The sequence below is a fragment of the Maylandia zebra genome, linkage group LG19 (genome assembly GCF_041146795.1).
Source record: "Maylandia zebra isolate NMK-2024a linkage group LG19, Mzebra_GT3a, whole genome shotgun sequence".
Taxonomy (NCBI): Eukaryota; Metazoa; Chordata; class Actinopteri; order Cichliformes; family Cichlidae; genus Maylandia; species Maylandia zebra.
Genome location: NC_135185.1, coordinates 8943506 through 8952917, shown reverse-complemented (window position 1 = coordinate 8952917; position 9412 = coordinate 8943506).

The window sequence follows — 9412 nt, the reverse complement described above, 5'->3', positions numbered from 1 at the left end:
CGTGTGTGTGTGAAGAGTTAACAGCTGGAAGTTTCCAGATGTTTTCTGTGTCTGAGTAGCCGTTTCCTCAGCTGTAATCAATATAAACTACTAATGAAGGACCTAATCAGATGATCAATAATAAACAGAATGATCCTTTCATGTTAACTGGCCCAGCTGATCTGACAGTAATGGAAAAGTCAGTAAAGTTTGATTTTTGAGGTGCGGTGCGCGGCAGGAAGTTCATCTTAAGTCTTCTTCTTCTGTCTATTTAAATGCTGAAGACTAACACGCAGAAGGCTGTTAATCCCTCTGTGGTTTAAGCTCCGCGCTAATGACTGCTCAGCCTGTGCCAGCTGTCAGATGAACATCTCTCGTCCCATATTTAGGAAGCAGTCAAACTTCTCTTTTCCTGCGTGCTGATTGGTTCTCCTTCCCACCAGACGCCCGGGTCCACCTGAGAAAATTCTTTGGTAAAGAAACACCTTTTATTATTACTGATGGAGAATTTCACTTCCTTTTAATAAAAACTCAGTTAAAGGGTGACGTCCCACCAAGCATGCGAGCTTATGAAGCGCGAGCAATACGCCGGAAAGGGGATCCCAAATGGGTCGCTGCGCCGTTAAAGAGAACGGGTGTGTCCTGCACCAGAAACTGGTAGAAACATTGCTTGCAGACATCATCAGAGAGCTGCCGCATCAATAATACGGCTCTCCCGTTCCTCCACATCCTGCTGGGCTGAGATCCGTGACTGAGGGGGCCATCTGAGCTTTGACACATCAGAGGATGAGATGGGCAGGCAGGCTGTGTCCCAATCCAGCGACCGCAGCGCTTCCTAGTACGCGCACTTCGCGGAAATGGGTCTGGCCTTCGTCGCGCTGGCCAGGTTGCCTAGCAACCATGATACTAACAGCTGGTGTGACAGAAATGAAGGAGAACAAAATGTTTTGTTGTTCGTTCATGTTTTATGACATCACTTTGATTAGTTGAGTATCTGAGGCTGAGACCACAGGACTGTAAAACATGATTGTTGGGCTTCATTCCTGTGCTGAACAGTCATTTAAGATTAGCTAGTAAATAACAATTAGCTAATGTTGTTCATGAGACTAAAGTCATCTCACTGTGGTAATGTAAATATAATATGGCCAATATTATAGTTATTGTCAGATTATTATGATATATTACAGCAGTGAGCCTGAACTCTGTGTCAAATACTGAGCTTGTGGAGGTAAGCATCAACAACACAGAGCTCTCAGTTCTCACTCCTCCTTTATTCGTCTCCAACATCAACTGCGCATATCGCGCCACAAAACACAGGGACATACTTCCTATACACTGGGTGTGAGTGGAGCCCTCTAGTGGTCCACCACACATGCGCCCCCCCCCCCCCCGAACACCCAGCAGAACTAGTCCAGGACCCGGGGCTTAAGCAAACGGCTGGAACGGCTGAACTGAACAAACCGCCGCCCATTCTTTCACCGTCTTGCGAAGACCCAGCCAAACAAACCTGACGCTGACCAGCTTGACCGAAGCCCGGGCGCCGGGATGAGAGAGGGCATGCACCAAGTCAAAAACACGACGACGCCACGAAAGGGGAACCACCGGGCAGGGGTGGCCGGTGGAAACGTCGCAAAGAAGGTGCGGACCGCCGTCCCACACCGGGGTGTCCTCCAGCACGAGGCCCGTTTTTGTTGACTGAAGGGCAAGGACGTCCGGGTCAGCACGTTGCTCGGCGGCCATGGCAGTGTAGTCAATGCCGACATACACCGGAGAAACCAACACACGTGAGAGACAGTCAGCGACGTGATTGGACTTACCAGCCACATGCTGAATGTCTGTGGTAAACTCTGAAATGGCTGCCAACTGGCGCTGCTGGCGTGCGCTCCATGGGTCAGAGACCTTGGACATCGCAAACGTCAAAGGTTTGTGGTCAACGTACGCAGTAAAGTTGCGACCCTCAAGGAAAAAATGAAAATGTCGTGTCGCGAGGTGCAGGGCCAGCAATTCCCTGTCAAAAACACTGTACTTGCGTTCAGCATCCCGGAGCGTACGACTGAAAAAGGCGAGCGGTTGCCAGAGATCTGAAACCCGCTGTTCCAACACCCCACCCACTGCCACGTCAGAGGCGTCGGTGGTCAACGCGATCTCCGCCGACGGAAGCGGGTGGGCCAGCAGGGCGGCGTCAGCCAGCGCAGACTTGGCTGCGGAAAACGCACAGACGTGTTCCGGCAGCCAGTCAACCGGATCTTTGGCTGTTTTACCTTTCAAGGCAGCATAGAGTGGCTGTAGCAGGTGGGTAGCTCTGGGGAGAAAGCGGCTGTAAAAATTTATCATCCCCAAGAACTCCTGCAACGCTTTAACCGACGTGGGACGCGGAAAAGCCGAAACAGCCTGGACTCTGTCGGGCAACGGAACCACACCTTCAGCGGAAATGCGGTGCCCGAGGAAATCCAGAACAGGCAACCCAAACTGGCACTTGGAAGGGTTGATGATCAGGCCGTGCGCTGCCAAACGCTGGAAAACCTGGCGCCGATGGGACTCGTGCTGGCTCACTGAGCAGCTGGCCACCAATATATCGTCCAGATAAACAAAAACGAATGGCAGCCCACGCAAAACGGAGTCCATCAGCCGCTGAAAGGTCTGGACGGCACCTTTCAGGCCAAACGGCATGCGCAAAAACTCGAACAAGCCGAAGGGGGTAATGACAGCGGTTTTAGGAACGTCTTCGGCGCGCACGGGAACCTGGTGATACCCCCGCACCAAGTCAATTTTAGAAAAAATCGACATTCCGGCGAGATTGGCAGAAAAATCCTGAATGTGGGGGATGGGGTAACGGTCATTCTCCGTGGCATTATTTAAACGGCGGAACTCTCCGCATGCAACAAACACAGCAGTGCTACTAATCCAAAATACTCAAAGCTTCATAGAACTGAAACAAACATTTATTTTAGCTCCATTCTGCTGCTGATACATACTTTAGGTTTCTGAACATTAAACTTGTCATTCACCTCATGCAGCGTTCCCTCTCTCACCTCGAGACCGCTGGGAGCACTGTGAGAATCATGTTCTTTGATTTCTCCAGTGCCTTCAACACCATTCTTCCCATGGTCCTGAAGGACAAGCTGGAGAACTCTGGAGTGGACCATCATTGCAGAGTCGTCAGAGAACTTCTGCAGGAAGCACTGGGTGGAGTTGTGGGAGAAGTCTGCAGTGTAGATGGTGAAGAGGAACGGTGCCAGAACCGTTCCCTGTGGGGCCCGCGTGCTGCAGACGACCCTGTCCGACACACAGCCCTGAGTCCTCACATACATATTGCTGTAATTGTTTATATGCTTTATATATTCTGAGGTAAGTTGATCTATAGTGTTACATCACATTCTATAAGGATGTTATGTGTTCGGATACTTTCTGCCCAGTTTGACCCATTTAGCAGAAGTCAGCCTGTTTAAGGCTCTGATATCTATTCTGTATGACTTAAAGCAGTTATGACATGGTCTGATTTTCTCACCCAATAAAGGAATATTTCATATATCAGTCTACTCTTCATTCTATCAGACACAGTTATCACAGCTCGTACATTTTCTTTTTACACATATATGTAAGCATTGAGCCAAATTCAGTAATGCCAGCATACTGAAGGAACGACATTTGTCTCTTATATATAATACATCTATAGATACACTGTCAAAGATACTTGAGTGTCTTTGAGTGAAGATTTAAGGTGACAGGAAATATAAATAGCTGCAACTTGAATCTTTACTGAAGCTCAGTATTTGGCACAGAGTTCATGTTCACTGCTGTAATATATCATAATAATCTGACAATAACTATAATATTGGCCATATTATATTTACATTACCACAGTGAGATGATTTTAGTCTCATGAACAACATTAGCTAATTGTTATTTACTAACTAATCTTAAATGACTGTTCAGTACAGAAATGAAGCCCAACTATCATGTTTCACAGTCCTGTGGTCTCAGCCTCAGATACTCAACTAATCAAAGTGATGTCATAAAAAAAATGAACTAACAACAAAACATTTTGTTCTCCTTCATTTCTGTCACACAAAGCTGTATGAAACGTTTCCAGCTGTTAGTATCATGGTTGCTAGGCAACCTGAGTAGCGCAACGCAGGCCAGACCCATTTCACAAGCCTCTCACTTCCGCACTTCGTAGTACACGCCGTACGTAGTCCACGAAGTGCGTGTACTTCAAGCGTGCGGTCGCTGGATTGGGACAAAGCCTGTGTGAACCTCAGCCTCAGTTCCTGTTCTTACAGGAGTGACACTGAGCTGCTGCTCTGCGATTGGCTGATTGCATGTTTGTGTTAGCAAGCAGCTATATGACTTTAACATTTATCAGCTGTTCACTTCATAGATCACCAGAAGCTTTTTATAACGAGCCTGTTTGTTTGATAATGTGCTTTATTAGTGACGGTGGATTTCTGCACACCCACCACACCCACACCGGGGAACATCCCGGGAACTGACACTGAGATAGTGGACTCTAATAAGTACCTGGGTGTTCACCTGAACAACAAACTGGACTGGAGTAAAACACTGATGCTCGTTACAGGAAGTGTTGAATGGACTCTACCTGCTGAGGATACTGAGATCTTTGGACTGCAGTGGGCGCTCCTGAAGACCTTTTTTTTTTTTTTTTACCTTCGTGGTGTTGTCTGTTGGAACAGCAGCTCGTCTACAGCTGAGAGGAAGCGGTTGGATAAGAAGGCCGGCTCTGTCCTTGGATGCCCCGTCAACCCAGTGCAGGGGGTCGGGCAGTGTCTCCACCCCACGCCTGACGCTCACGCTGCAGGTCCTTCCTCTCAGTACCTGTTAGACTTTATAACCATCAAACACAATAAGTTGTTTACATCCTGCTGGTATTTGCAGTTTTTCCATTTTCTGTAAGTAGTTATTGTTGCTTTTAAGCGCTTTAGAAAAGCTTCACATTTCTTTGGCCCAGACTAAGCTATTCATAAGTATTCATTTTTTCATGTTGTAAGTTTGCCCAGTTCGTTCTCGTTCTTTATTCGTTCCTTCTGTGTAAATGGACTTTTCTGCTCTCCCGGAACAGTCGGAGCGCTTCACAACATGCCAATTTCCCCAATGAGGGACAATAAAGAATATTTCTACTCTGTTTCTGTCATGGTCCTGGGTCGTTGACCCAGCGTTTTGTGTTTTGTGATTATTTCCCTCTGTTCTAGTTATTCTGTGTCCTCCCCCCTTGTGTCCGGTTCGGGTTCTAGATTTCCTGTTTTGTTCTGAAAGTCTGTGTCTGTTGTCATTGTGTTCAGCTTGTGTCCTCCAGTCATCATGTGTATTCAGATCAGCTGTTCTTCCCTCCTGTGTGCGATTACCCGATTACCTTGTGTGTGTGTGTGTGTGTGTATATATAGTGGGTGTCGGTCTGTGTTCGTTGTCGGCTCGTCTGCGTTCTATGGTGTTCCTGTCTCTGCCCCGCACCCCTTTTGTATGGTCTCAGGTTTGTCATTTAGTTCTCCCAGTTTAGGTTTCTTCAGTCGTTTTGTCATGCCTCACTGCCTGTTTCTGCCATTGTCACTTTGTAAATAAACATCACTCGTATCATCAGTCACTGCTGCATTTTGGGTCCTCCCTTTCCTCCACACCACACGGCTCATTCCGCCAGCCGTGACAGTACGAGCCGACCAAACATGGACCCAGCGGCATCCGCACCTCCCGAGGAGCTTCGGGAGGAACTAATTGGCTCTGTTTCCAGGTTGGTTAACCTATGGCTCGAGCATGAGGGGGAAGAGTGTCTCCGCGCTGTAGAAGCCAGGCTACAGCAGCTCATCTCTGCTCACTCCTGGCTGCTGGACTCTCTTCACCCGCTCGCACAGGACTTCATACTCAACGAACTGCACCTTCACCCACCAGCCGCTACCGCTTCCCAACTCAGCCCGGCGGCGAAGATTTTGCCCGGCCCGCCGGAGGTTTTGCCCGGCCCGCCGGAGGTTTTGCCCGGGAGGAAGCGACGATCGCGCCGTCGGCTCATCACCCCACAGCCGAAGACTAGGACTTTGGAACTGCCAGCTGTGGTGAGTGAAAAGGACCCTTTTTCTGTTTTGGACTGTGTGTCTGTTTATTCCGGGGCTGTGTTTTTTGAGTCGGCTGCCCTGCCGGTAGCTCAGTTAGCTGCCCAGCAGCCACTAGCTCAGTTAGCCACTCAACCGTCACCCCCATTACAGTCACAGCCAGACCTATTAGACACTTGGTTACAATCCATAGCTCAGTCAATAGCTCAGTTGACAAGAGACTCATCCGCCTTATTATCACCTATTCAGCCATCGTTGTCACCAACTCCTCCTGCACAACAAGTTAAGTCCATCCAACCCGGAAAGAACTATTTTTCACCTGTTCATGTCAAGCAGAGAGACACACCACATAATATTGTAATCAGTCCTCAAAAGCTGGCCAGCCCAGAGACTGTGACACACTCCAGGGCCTCCCCAGAGGCTGGGTCCCAGCCCCCGGCCGACTCTGGACCCCTGGAGATTAAGAAGCCAGCTGAGGACTGTATCCGGCTGTCGCTGCCCGAGCTGGGTCAATGCTCTGTGCAGCTGCAGTCTGCCTTGTGTTTGCCAGAGGCCCGTGCGCCTACTGGTTCTGACCCGTGCCTGCCAGAGGCCCGTGCGCCTGCTGGTTCTGAACTGTGCCTGCCAGAGGCCCGTGCGCCTACTGGTTCTGACCTGTGTGTTCCAGGGGCCCCGGTGCCCACTGGTCCAGAGACTGTTTTCGCTGGGGGGCCCGAGGAGCCCGTCCAGCCTCCTGCTTCGCCTGCTGGGGGGCCCGAGGAGCCCGTCCAGCCGCCTGCTTTGCCTGCTGGGGGGCCCGAGGAGCCCGTCCAGCCTCCTGCCTCGTCAGCTGGGGGGCCCGAGGAGCCCGCCCAGCTTCCTGTCTCGCCAGCTGGATGGCCCGAGGAGCCCGTCCAGCCTCCTGTCTCGTCAGCTGGGGGGCCCGAGGAGCCCGTCCAGCCTCCTGTCTCGTCAGCTGGGGGGCCCGAGGAGCCCGTCCAGCCTCAAGACTCGTCAGCTGGGGGGCCCGAGGAGCCCGTCCAGCCTCAAGACTCGTCAGCTGGAGGTTCAGGAGAACCTAGCCAGCCTCCTGCCTCGTCAGCTGGAGGGCCCGAGGAGCCCGTCCAGCTGCCAACTGCAGCCTCATCATCCTCGCCAGCTGCAGCTTCATCCACGCCACGGGCAGCAGCAGCTTCTTCCACGCCTGCAGCGCTACAGTCTCCGGCTTCCACGCCGTCGCCTGCTGCAGCCTCATCGTCCTCGCCAGCTGCAGCCTCCGAGCCTTCATCCTCGCCTGGCCCGGCTGCAGCATCGTCATCTGCCTCGCCTGGCCCAACTGCCGCCTCGACATCGGCGGTCATCTACCAGGCCGCTGGTGGAGCGTCATCGTCAATATGGACGACCTCCTAGACGCCGCCGCTGCCTTCCGCGCGGTCGGCCTCCAGACTTGTGTCATCGTCGCCATTGCTGTCCGCACGGTCGGCCGCCTGAACGGTTTCCCCGTCGCCGCCGCTGCCGTGTGCACGGTCGGCCCCCTGAACTGCCTCCACTCCGCCACCGCTGCCTTCCGCTCGGTCGGCTTATGGATCTACGTCGCCGACGTGGCCGGCCTCAGAAGATGAACTGTCCTGGACTTCTGAGTTGTCAGCCTCCGGGCCGGCCTCCTGAACTGTGTTTTGTTCTCGTGCTCCAGCATGTGTGTTTTTGTTTTGGACAATTCTCTCGGTTCGCTGGAGCTTGTGTTGGTCCCTCCGTCCTGGGCCCCCGCCGCCCGCCCTGGGTTGGTCGTCTGTTTTTGTTTTGGGCTGTCTGGAGCCAGCCCTTGGAGGGGGGGTACTGTCATGGTCCTGGGTCGTTGACCCAGCGTTTTGTGTTTTGTGATTATTTCCCTCTGTTCTAGTTATTCTGTGTCCTCCCCCCTTGTGTCCGGTTCGGGTTCTAGATTTCCTGTTTTGTTCTGAAAGTCTGTGTCTGTTGTCATTGTGTTCAGCTTGTGTCCTCCAGTCATCATGTGTATTCAGATCAGCTGTTCTTCCCTCCTGTGTGCGATTACCCGATTACCTTGTGTGTGTGTGTGTGTGTGTGTGTGTGTATATATAGTGGGTGTCGGTCTGTGTTCGTTGTCGGCTCGTCTGCGTTCTATGGTGTTCCTGTCTCTGCGTCTCTCTGCCCCGCACCCCTTTTGTATGGTCTCAGGTTTGTCATTTAGTTCTCCCAGTTTAGGTTTCTTCAGTCGTTTTGTCATGCCTCACTGCCTGTTTCTGCCATTGTCACTTTGTAAATAAACATCACTCGTATCATCAGTCACTGCTGCATTTTGGGTCCTCCCTTTCCTCCACACCACACGGCTCATTCCGCCAGCCGTGACAGTTTCTACACAAATAGATGGACATTCATTAAAGGTACAGGTCAAGGACAAGTTTATTTATACAACACATTTCCAAACAGTCCATGTTGCACAAAGTGCTTCAAAGTGTAAAATGCCACTAAAACAAAACAAAACAAAAAAAATAAAACAATGATGTAGTAAAATATAGAAAAAACAAACAAACAAGTAGATGAAATAAGTCAATAAAAACAACTAAAATAACAACCAAGGCTGTCAAAACCAAAATATTTAGGTCAAAGTGTGTTAAAAGGCAGAGCATAAACATGTGTCTTTAGTAATGATTTAAACTGTTAGAGTTTGTGCAGATCTGATCCCATAAAGATTATTCCAAAGTGTGGGACCTGCCACACAGAAGGCTCTGTCACCACGAGACTGAGGTTTGGTCCGTGGAATGAATAGCATTTGTTTTGAACTCTGGAGCATAAATAAACAGGAGCTCAGACGAGTGAGAGGCGGCTCGGCTGGTAAGTGCCTTAAAAACAAAAGTAAGAGTTTAAATTGGATCCTGTGAGAAACAGGGAGCCAGTGTAGAGGCTAAAACTGCAGTTACGTGCTCCAGTTAGCAGCTGCATTTTGGACGAGCTGTAGACGACAGAAGGAGGCCTGGGCCCTATTTCAGGAAGCCGGTTTAGAGCAAAATCTGAGTAAGTATACCCTGAGTTAACGAAAACTCTGGGTTTTCGGTTTCACAAAGCGAGTTCAGATTAATTCTGAGCGAGTTACTATGACAACACACTCCGTGAAGCTAACCTGCCCCCTAGCAGGTTTACTTCAACTAACCCTAACTTTCTCCGCCTCTTTGTCGGAAACCAGACTGTAGGAAGTGTCAGACATGGCGTGTCCCTTCCTTGAAGAGCCAGTAGATGTTGAAGCCCAAATTCTCCGCAGAGCTCTCCGCCGGGAGAGAGTGATTAGAGCGCGTTTGGAAATTTTATCATTTCCTGATTTCCTGTGTGAACGTTACCGTTTTTCAGCACAATCTATAATTGATTTGGATAACATCCTC